The sequence below is a fragment of the Crocuta crocuta genome, unplaced genomic scaffold (assembly GCF_008692635.1).
Source record: "Crocuta crocuta isolate KB4526 unplaced genomic scaffold, BGI_CrCroc_1.0 scaffold20, whole genome shotgun sequence".
NCBI lineage: Eukaryota > Metazoa > Chordata > Mammalia > Carnivora > Hyaenidae > Crocuta > Crocuta crocuta.
Window position 1 is genome coordinate 1,820,183 of NW_027527932.1, and position 10,576 is coordinate 1,830,758.

At 39.0% G+C, this 10,576-nt stretch overlaps 1 protein-coding gene and 1 long non-coding RNA gene across 3 annotated transcripts in view; one reads left to right on the top strand and one right to left on the bottom strand.

Moving 5' to 3' along the window:
* The first annotated feature begins 616 nt into the window (after window positions 1-616).
* The window catches only part of PDE7A (phosphodiesterase 7A), a 109,729-nt gene continuing 99,769 nt past the window's right edge, over window positions 617-10,576 (top strand). For both annotated transcript variants that reach the window (XR_013332033.1, XM_077751797.1), the window contains exon 1: window positions 617-831. The gene's annotated coding sequence lies outside the window, so the exon portion shown is untranslated. The remainder of the gene's footprint in view (window positions 832-10,576) is intronic.
* The window catches only part of LOC144221363 (uncharacterized), a 6,546-nt gene continuing 1,008 nt past the window's right edge, over window positions 5,039-10,576 (bottom strand). Inside the window, exons 2-3 of the long non-coding RNA XR_013332042.1 lie at window positions 10,347-10,532; window positions 5,039-5,720 (exon numbers count right to left, since the gene is read on the bottom strand). This is a non-coding gene — a long non-coding RNA (uncharacterized LOC144221363). The remainder of the gene's footprint in view (window positions 5,721-10,346; window positions 10,533-10,576) is intronic.

Genomic DNA, 10,576 nt, shown 5'->3' on the forward strand with positions numbered 1-10,576 from the left:
TAAAATCTAATTTTGTTAGAAGTTGTTTGACTAAAGATCTTTAAAATCTGGGCATTCTTAACATTGCCTTTGGCCATTCCAGAAACGTTGAACAATTAATTTTTAATCATCTAATTTAGAAACAACTTAAAGCTTTTTTATTGTACATCTTACTCGTATCTCGTGATTAATTTGAATTGAGAGAGAAAATTGAGTGTTTATTCTCTTCTTCAGTTAAATGGCCTGTTCTTGCCTACATGTGACACAGACTTTGTTGATTTTTATAGTGTTGTCGTATGTGTCTTTCAAAGGGTTATTCACAAAATAAATGATACTTTTGCGTATTTGCATTCAGGTGTAATACATGAGGAAAGGAGGTAGATCCGTAGTTTATGAGGGAAGGAAAAACAAAACCGGCTACATTTGTGGATGAGTCTTTGAGGCTTGCAGGGCTTCGTTTTAGCTGCGGGCAGGTGCCCTTCCCGACGGGCCCGGCCGGTGATCGCGTGGTTGAAGTCGCCCTGTAGGCGTGAGCAGGGCTTTCGGAGGGCCGCTCCATGCCGCCACCTNCGGCGCGCGGCGCGTGACGCAGACGCGGGGGCCTGGCCTCGGTGGTGACCGGCTCCGCTTGGCCTGTCGCGCCCCGCACCCTGGCTTTCAGCCCGGCCTTGTCGGTGAGGGTGAGCGGGAGGGAGTCCGTCGGTTCGGTTCACGGGTTACCGGTGTCGTCGGCTCCTGGATCCGGACGCGGAAGACGAAGTGGATGATTGGAAGCGGTGCCGGTTACTCTGCTCTTCTCAGATCACATCTGGGGTTGATTCTAGACGCTGCTTCCCAGGGGAACGTGACTAGGTAAGTCGTACTCCGAAGAGCGTTACCCAGAAGGTGAGGTGACCTGATGTGCGGCCGGAGGAATGGGAGGCCCGTCGCCTGGAGGAGGGAAGCTCCCGGGCTGGGGCCGGGCCAGGGGCCGAGGGCGGCGGGCGAGACCGGGGGGCGCTCCCGCCCCGCAGCGTGCGGGGGCCGCCGTGTGAGTGAGGAGGGAAGCGGAGGCGCGTTCAGGTGCTGTTTGCTGGGCGCTCCTGACGGCCCCGCCCCGCCGCTGCCTGGCGAGCGCTGCCAGGACCCAGGAGAAGGTACGGGCCGAACGCTGCGCTCGTCAGGCGGCACGGCCACGTGGTGCAAGTGGGTTAAGTCCCGGGTCACTCTCCCCTGACCTACGGCCTCTGCGTTCTCCTCCGCTTCCTTCCACAACGTGGGAAAAGGATGTTACCGCAGAGAGTAGAATGGGATGAATAGGTAAAAACAATAGGAAAGAGGGAGATCTTGTGAGTAATCACACTAATAGAGAAATGCAAACGAAAAGAATGATACTGAATTTTGCTTAAGTATATGACATGAAGATTACACTATGCGGTACTAATAGGATTATAAATTATAAAGTTCCTGAAAAGTAATTTGGCAGTTGAATAAAAAAATTAATACTTTCCCTTACTTTACTTTTGGGAATCTCTCCTCAGCAAATAGCTAGAAATGTAGATAAAGTTTGGTCTTCAAGGGTATTCATCACGTATTCATCACCATGAAAAATTGGGAGCAGTAAGTAATTTATAAATGATTAAATAAATTACAATATTCTGAGTACCTAGTATTTATTATTTCTATTTATGTAACCACAAGAATGCTTTGAAGAATTTAAAGGATATGTGATAAGTAGTTTACAAATGATTGAATAAAAGTTAATATTTCTTATCGGTATATTATGTATACACTAAAATACTTTGAAGAATTTGAAGAATACGTAATTGCATGGGAAATTGCCTATAACATAATTAAGTGGAAAAAAACCAAACCACACCGAGTATCAACAATTTATCCCAATTTGGTTTAAAACTAAATCACAAAATATGTACATATCTACACACCATGCATTCTCACAAAAAGGAAAAAAAAAAGCCAGATGTATCCCCAAATGCTAACTGAAGCTCTCTCTGGATGTTACATTTTAACTAATTTTTAACGTTTTGTTTAGAATTTTGTGTAATTTTGCCATTGTTCTTTTTGTAGCATGAATCTTTTTAATCATAATAGTCCTAGAAAAAGTGTAACAAGTTGTATTTGGGCCCGGATCTCTGACAGAGATGTCCCAACAGAGAGCAGACTCCTTCATGAGATTATAAATTGGCAACAGCTTCAGAGATACCTGGGTAAGGGTATCATCAAAGGGATTGACTCTTCTGGTTCCTTCCAACTTCATGATATTGTAATTTCTTTGAGCAACTCAATTATATGCATGATAGGTAGTTTTGTATAACTCTAATAAGTATAAAGTAGTTTCATTCTCCATGGGAGATGTTGAGAAGTAAATTTGAGTGTAATTATTTAAAAAAAAAAAACAAAGCTGGAAGTATCACAATTCCAGATTTCAAGTTATAGCTACAAAACTGTAGTAATCAAAACAGTATAGTACTGGCATAAAAGTAGACACATAGCAATGGAACAGACTAGAAGCCCCAGAAATAAACTCTTGATTATATGATCAATTAATTGATGACAAAGAAGGCAAGAATATGGGGAAAAGACAGTCTCTGTAATAAATGGTGCTGGGAAAACTGGACAGCTACGTATTAAAAAAAAGACACTGGACTACCTTTTAACATCATACACAAAAATAAACTCAAAATGAATTAAAGACCTAAATGTAAAACCCCAAACCATAAAAACCTTAGAAGAAAACACAGGCAGTAATATCTTTGACATTGGTAATAGCAACAGTTTTCTAGGTATGTCTCCTTAAAGCAAGGCAAACAAAAGCAAAAATAAACTGTTGGGACCACATCACAATAAAAAGCTTTTGCACAGCAAAGGGAACCATCAGTAGACGAAAAGGGCAGCCTGCAGAATAGGAGAAGATAATTCACTCTCTCTAGTAAGCAGTTAATATACAAAATATGTAAAGAACTTTTACAACCCAGTACCAAAAAAACAATCTGATTAAGAAATGGGCAGAGGACATAGACATTTTTCCAAAGAAGACCTATAGATGGACAACAGATGTGAAAAGATGTTCAGCATCGCTCATCATCAGGGAAAGGCAAATCAAAGCCAGCGGGAGATCACCATACACTTGTCAGAATGGCTAAAATCAAAATGATGTGAAATAATGAGAGGATGTAGAGAAAAAGTAATTCTTGTGCATGGTTGATGGGAACATAAATTGATGCAGCTACTGTGGAAAACAGTATGGAGATTCCTCAAAAACTTAGTAATGTCTTATCTAACAATTCCACTACTTGGTATTTACCCAAAGGAAACAAAAACACTAATTTGAAAAGGTACACTGTATGTTTATTGCAGCATTATTTACAATAACCAAGCTATGGAAGTTACCTAACTGTCCATCAGTTGATGAATGGATAAGGAAGATGTGTGTGTACACATACACACACTGGAATATTGCTCAGCCATAAAAAAAGATGGGATTGTGCCATCTGAGACAACATGGATGGACCTAGAATGTATAGTACTAAGTGAAATAAGTCAGAGAAAGACAAATACCATATGAATTCACTCATAAGTGGGGTCTTTAAAAAAATAAATAAACAAAGGTAGATCTATAAATACAAAGAACAAACTGGTATTTGCCAGAGGGAAGGGGGGTAGAGGGGTTAGGCAAAATGGGTAAAAGGGAGCGGGAGATACAGATTTCCAGTTACAGAATGAATAATTCATGGGAATAAACGGCACAGCATAAGGAAGGTAGTCAGTGATACCGTAATAAGGGTGTATGGGGACAGATGGTAGCTACACTTGTGATGAGCACAGCATGATGTATACACTTCTCACATCTCTGTGTTGTGCACCTGAAGCTGCCTTAACAGTATATGTCAACTGTACTAAAATATATATATTTATAGTTATTGTTTTGAAGAGCTATTTGATGACAGCCTGTGCAGAGACCTTAAACAATCTCCGTGGCACAATGAATAGAGATCGTTAGGAGTTAAGTCCTAGGAATTGATTTGGTGTAGGAGGTAATAAAAAAGTTTCCCACTTTTTTAGTCTGGGAGACCTGGTAGATCATGGAGATAGTAACAAAAATACAGATAGGAGGAGGAATCAGGGTGTGTGTGTGTGTGTGTGTGTGTGTGTGTGTGTGAGTCAAGATAATAAATTTACTTTGGATACGTTGACTTCAAGTGTCTGGGGAGCATTCAGGTAGGGATGTCCATAGGCAGTATCTTAGGAGGAAGGTTAGAACAAATGACATATTCTGACTTTAACTACTAGGTTTTTTTTTTTCCTCATATACCCCTTAAAAACTGGAAAAACAAACAAACTATATACCTTCTCACACATCTAGAATTTTTCCTCTAAGTTTCAGTATTTGTAAATGATAGAATTTTTGGTGTGTTACTTCAAACACAATTTAAAATACATCCTGGGAAATTTTAAACACTTGATATTTTCCATTGTCCATTGAAAAATATATGTGAACAGGGTGCATGGGTGGCTCAGTCGGTTAAGCATCTGACTTCTGCTCAGGTCATGATCTCCTAGTCATGAGTTTGAGTCCTGCAACGAGTGAGCTCAANTAATGTATTCTTTTATACTTGAAAGCATTTTATCAATCACATGATCAGACTTTTCTATAATGAAAAGTAAACTCATTCATGAATTTAGTGAATGGGAATAAAAAATGCTTTATACTGTCACCCAGTTCTTCTGAGTTCTATGCAAAACAATTATAATTAAAAACATTTAAAATTTTCTATGTCTATAAGACCATATCAAATGTATTTTGGTCTAAGTAAGAATATAATTATAGTTAGTAGACAATCAAAACAACATGTAAATTATAAAGTTTAAAAAAGTATTAAAAGAAAATTTTTGGAAACAGATCCTATTTTAAATTATTTCATGAATATTTGTAGTTTATCCATTTATAAATACCATTTAGAAAAGACGGTGTTTTGCATTACCTTTCTTCCGTTTTTACTTTAATAGTGAAAGTATTGAGAAATCTAATGAATTTAGTATATGGGTATAAAACGTGCTTTATTTTAGTCACATCACCCATTCTTCAAGCTGACAGCAAAGCGATTGATAAACCAAATAATTTGTCAGGTAGTAACTGGATTTGGTTTAATGTCTATATTCATGGAAGTAAACATTAGTGACCCCTTTAACTTGAAAAAAATTGGATACCCAGTCTGTAGAAGCATTTACTTCCTCACCACAGATGTTTTGAACTCTCCATTGGACTCTACAGATGTTAGACACCAGCTCCACAGTACGGTTCAGGAAGTGTTGAGTGTTAGGGTTTCCTTCATGAGGTGGTAGAGGGGGAGAGAGGAGGGGGCAGGGGAGGTAAATTAAAACTGATAACGTTGGTTTAGCAGAATGGCTCTAGAACATTGTACACACGGAGGTTGAGAGCTGCGACGTCCTCTTCCCTGACTCCACCTGCTCCTGTGCTTCTAGGGGTGCAGGGCCCAGCTGGTTCCCTGATTCCACCTTGCTCTTGTTGCTGTGTTTTCCCGTTTTCTACAGAAACAATACTCCAGAAGTCAACTGGTTTTCTGGTTTTTGATTGCTCCTGACCCTGCGTCTTCATATTTAGAACTTCTACAACTTCTTTTGAAACGGAATCAGGATATTGGTCCTTAAGAGAGACGCTATAAGTCATTTTAAAGATTTGATTGCTGAGATTCAGAAAGGTGAAGTGATTTCTCCAAGATCTGATAATTAGAAAGTAGAGAAGTTAGAGTTTTAAAAATTAGTTCTTCCCAACTTTGTTTCTTTTCTTAACTACATCCCCTGCTTCTTTATAAAAGGATTGATCTTTATAATTTCCTTAAGTAGCAGTCTTTCTTTAATTAACATTATTGAGTAGCAAAGCGATTATGTATAGTCCAGTAATTATTTGAACAAGTTAGAGTACAGACTCAATTTAAAACATATTTGAGTTACTTCTTAAAACATAATCAGAAATAAATTAAAACCATTATTGAAATTATATTGGGCCAGTTGGAAAGATACCATTTGATTTGCTGAAATGAGATTTATGTACAACATGAAGGGTTGTTTTTTTTTTTAATGTTTTATTCTAGGAGAGAGAGAGAGACAGCGTGAGCAGGGGAGGGTCAGAGAGAGAGGGAGTCACAGACTCTGAAACAGGCTCCAGGCTCTAAGCTGGCAGTCAGCAGCCTGACGCGGGGCTCGAACCCACGAACCGCGAGATCATGACCTAAGTGAAAATCGGACGCTTAACCAACTAAGCCACCCAGGCGCCCCTCTTTGAATTTTTTATAGTGAACATTTTAAGAAAGTTTTAAGGAAAACAGTGAAGTGATTCCAAAAAGTAAACATTTTTTTAAAGACTTTTGTTTTAAGATCGGTTTTAGGTTCACAGTACAGTTAAGAGGAATTTACAGAGATTTTCCATATATCTCCCGCTCCAATACATGTATAGTTTCCTCCATAATGAACACCTCCCCACTAGACTGGTACATTTGTTACTGTTGATGAACCTGCATTGATATAATCATGCAGAGTCCATACTATACATTGGGGTGCACTCTTGGTGTTGTACATTCTATGAGTTTGGACAAATATATAATTATATGTATCCATCATTAATAATATTGAGGTGCCTGGGTGGTTCAGTCGGTTAAGCGTCTGACTTCGGCTCAGGTCATGATCTTGTGGTTTGTGGGTTTGAGTCCCGCGTCGGGCTCTGTGCTGACAGCTCAGAGCCTGGAGCCTGTTTTGGATTCTGTGTCTCCCTCTCTCTCTGACCCTCCTCTGCTCATGCTGTCTCTCTCTCTAAGAAATAAATAAAACATTTTAAAAATTCTTAAAAATAATATCATACAGAGTATTATCATTGCCTTAGAATCCTCTGTGCTCTACCTAATTATTCCTCCACTCCAGCCCCTAGCAACTACTGATATTTTTATTGTCCCTAGTTTTGCCTTCTTCAGAATGTCATATAGTTGGATTCATACCATACTTAGCCTTTTCAAATTGGCTTCTTTCACTTAATTTGCATTTAAGGTTCCTCCATGGTTTTTCTTTTTTTTTATGGCTTGTTTCTTTTTAGCACTAAATAGTGTTGTCTGGATGTACCACCATTTATCCATTCACGTACTGAAGGACATCTTGGTTGCTTCTAAGTTTTGGCACTTACGAGTAAAACTGCTACAAACCTGTGCAAATTTTTGTGTGGGCATAAGTTTTCAATTCCTTTGGGTAGATACCAAAGGAATGTGATTATGTGGTCATATGGGTAAAGCATGTTTAGTTTCGTAAGAAACCACCAAGCTACCTTCCAAAGTGGCTATACCGTTTTGCATTTCCACCAGCAATTAAATGACGATTCCTTTTACTCCACAACCTCACCCAATAGTTAGTGTTGTCCGTGTTTTGGATTAGCCATTCTAATAGGTGTATAGTGGTATCTCATTTTAATTCATATTTTCCTGATGACATATGATATGGGGCATCTTTCTATGCGTACTTGCCATATGTATACCTTTGGTATGTGTTATGGTCTTTGGCCCATCTTTTAATTGAGTTGTGTTTATATTATTGTTTTAAGAATTCTTTGTAGGGGAAAGAATTTCTGTGCAGTCAGTTAAGCGATCAACTCTTGATTTTAGCTCAGCTCAGCTCAGCTCATGATCTCACCATTCATGAGCCTCCAGCCCTGCATTGGGCTCTGCCTTGACGGGATTGTCTGCTTGGGATTCTCTCTCTGCCTCTCCTGCACTCATGTGCTCGCTCGCTATCTCAAAATAGGTACGCATTTCAAAAAAAAAGAGTTCTTTGTATATTTTAGATAACAGTCCTTTATCAGATGTGTTTTTTGCAAATATTTTTCCCATTCTATGGTGTGTCTTCCCATTCTCCTGATACTGTTTTTCGTAGAACAGAAGTTTTCAATTTTACTTAATTCCAGGGTTTTTTTCCCTCTTCAGTATGATGTTGGCTGCTCTGGATCCTTTTGCATTTTTATGTGAACTTTAGAATTAGTGTACTGATATCCACAAGATAGCTTACTGAGATTTTGATAGGGAGTGCAAGCTCAAACTACAGGTCAAGTAGAACTGACATTTCGGCAATATTGATTCTTTTCATCAATGAACATGCACTATCTCTCCATTTATTTAGTTCTTCTTTGATTTTTATTCATCTGAGTTTGTCATTTTCCTCATATAGATCTTGTACATATCCTGTTAGTTTTATACCTAAGTATTTCATTGTTGGGAGTGCTAGTGTAAATGGTATCGTGGTTTCAAACTTTCAAATTTCACTTGTTCGTTGCTCTTAACCTTGCTATAATTGTTTATTAGTTCCAGGAGGTACCCCCCCCCCATTCTTTCAGATTTTCTATATGGACAATTATGTTATCTGTGAGCACAGAATAGTTTTATGTCATCTTTTCCAGTCCATACCATGTCTCCTTTCTTTGGTCGTCTTACAGTAGCTAGGGTTTCCAGTGTAACATTGAAAAGGAATGATGAGAGGAAACATCCTTACCTCATACCTGAAGTATTCTTTAAATAGGACAATAGAAATAAGATCTATAGGAAAAAAGAAGCCTACTCATTAGAAAGTTGGCAGAAGACTCACAGCTCCAGAAGAAATACAAATGCAGTAAAACATGTTTAGCTTTGCCAGTAATAAAGTAAGTGCCGAATGAAGGAAGGAAGGCAGAAAAAAGTCTTTTTGGTGGGGGGAAACATATTTTCATATTTACAAAGACTGATAAAACCCAGTATTACCAGGGTATGAGAAGACGGGCATTCTTATATATGGATCTAGGAGCATCATTTGATTCAACTTTTGGGGAGGGCAGTAGGTCTTTGTAAATCAAAATTTTTTAAGTGTAAAATACTACCCTTTCTACAATCCTGGACTTTGTCTGAAGGGGCAGTTGCAAAAACTTGATAAAATATATGTACATAGGTTATTTTGGTAATAATTTGCAACATTGGAATGACGGATATTTAGATTATTTCTGTGCTTATCAGTGTGGTGGTTCGTTACAATATGTTGTTTTAATTCAGCATAAAACTCTACCCAGTAAAATGATGCCATATATCCATATTTGTCTTGGAACAGTATACAATATGAGGAAAACACTAGCTGCAGAGTAGTATTTGTATTAGCCTGTTTATGTAACTTTGTACATAACATCTGATTTTTGTAAGTAAAATCATGAAGAACATTATGTATCCTTCAATGTATTCATACATACAAGTCTGATAGGTTGGTCAGCAAAATGTTAACAATGGTTATATTTGGGACTGGGACTTATAATTTTTGCTATCTTTGTGCTTGTAAATTTTTTTAAATTTTTTAAATATATTTATTTCTAGGAGAGAGAGAGAGAGAGACAGCGTGAGCAGAGGAAGCTCAGAGAGAGAGGGAGACACAGACTCTGAAACAGGCTCCAGGCTCCGAGCTGGCAGTCAGCACAGAGCCCGACGCGGGGCTCGAGCCCACGAACCGCGAGATCGTGACCCAAGCGAAAGTCGGACGCTTAACCGACTAAGCCACCCAGGCGCCCCTGTGCTTGTGAATTTTTTTAAACAAAAATATATCACTTTTGAAATACTGGAAATCAGTTAAAGCTATTTTTAAAAACTTATCAATGGGGGGCCTGGATGGCTCAGTCACTTCAGTGTCAGCTTCAGCTCAGGTCATGATCTCACGGTTTGTGGGTTTGAGCCCCGCATCGGGCTCTGTGCTGACAGCTCAGAGCCTGGAACCTGCTTCGGATTCTGTGTCTCCCTCTCTCTCTGACCCTCCCCTGCTCACACTGTCTCTTTCTTTCTCTCAAAAATAAATAAAACATTTAAAAAACAAACAAAAAACATCATTAAGTGACCTATTATGTAGAAATAATGAAGAAACGTCTAGTTAGCTAATAACTTAATAAGTATAAATAGATAGGTCAGAAGTGGGTTGTTTACTGGTACACTGTACGTATTCAAAGTGGTTTATTAAAATGGAAGTGTGGTTTGATGTGTGGAGGAATATACTGCATTTTTAATGGAAAGTTAAGTAACTTTGGTGGCAGATAGTTTACAAAAAGTGTTTGCCTATTTCAGAACCGCCTTCTGAAGTAGGTAAGCTTTCTGATATAATTTAATTTATTCAAATATTTGAGGGTCTCTATATTAGCATAACATTTATAAAACGTAAAAAGTCATCAAGGAAACTTACGGCCCAGAACCCTAGAATGTTAATGTTAGGAGTGTAGAAATCCGCTTCCTCACTGTACGGATGGGTCAGCTGATCTGTATTTAAAGATTTACAGGGACACACAAAGGCAGTGTGGAAGTCTCTTGTCGCACCTCCTGATTTTGGCTACTCCGTTTCCGCCTGCGCATTGTTAGAATGAGAAGACCGCTCCGTAAGGCCACGGTGTTGGAGGGCGTGGAGGGTTGGACATGTCCACCAGAGGCTCGCGTGTACTTGGAACGTCAGCATGTGACCTCATTTGGAGTAAGGATCCTTGCGGATGTAGTCAGAATGGGGTCCTGTGGAACGAGGGCAGGGGCGGGTGTCTTTGTGCGAGGACACA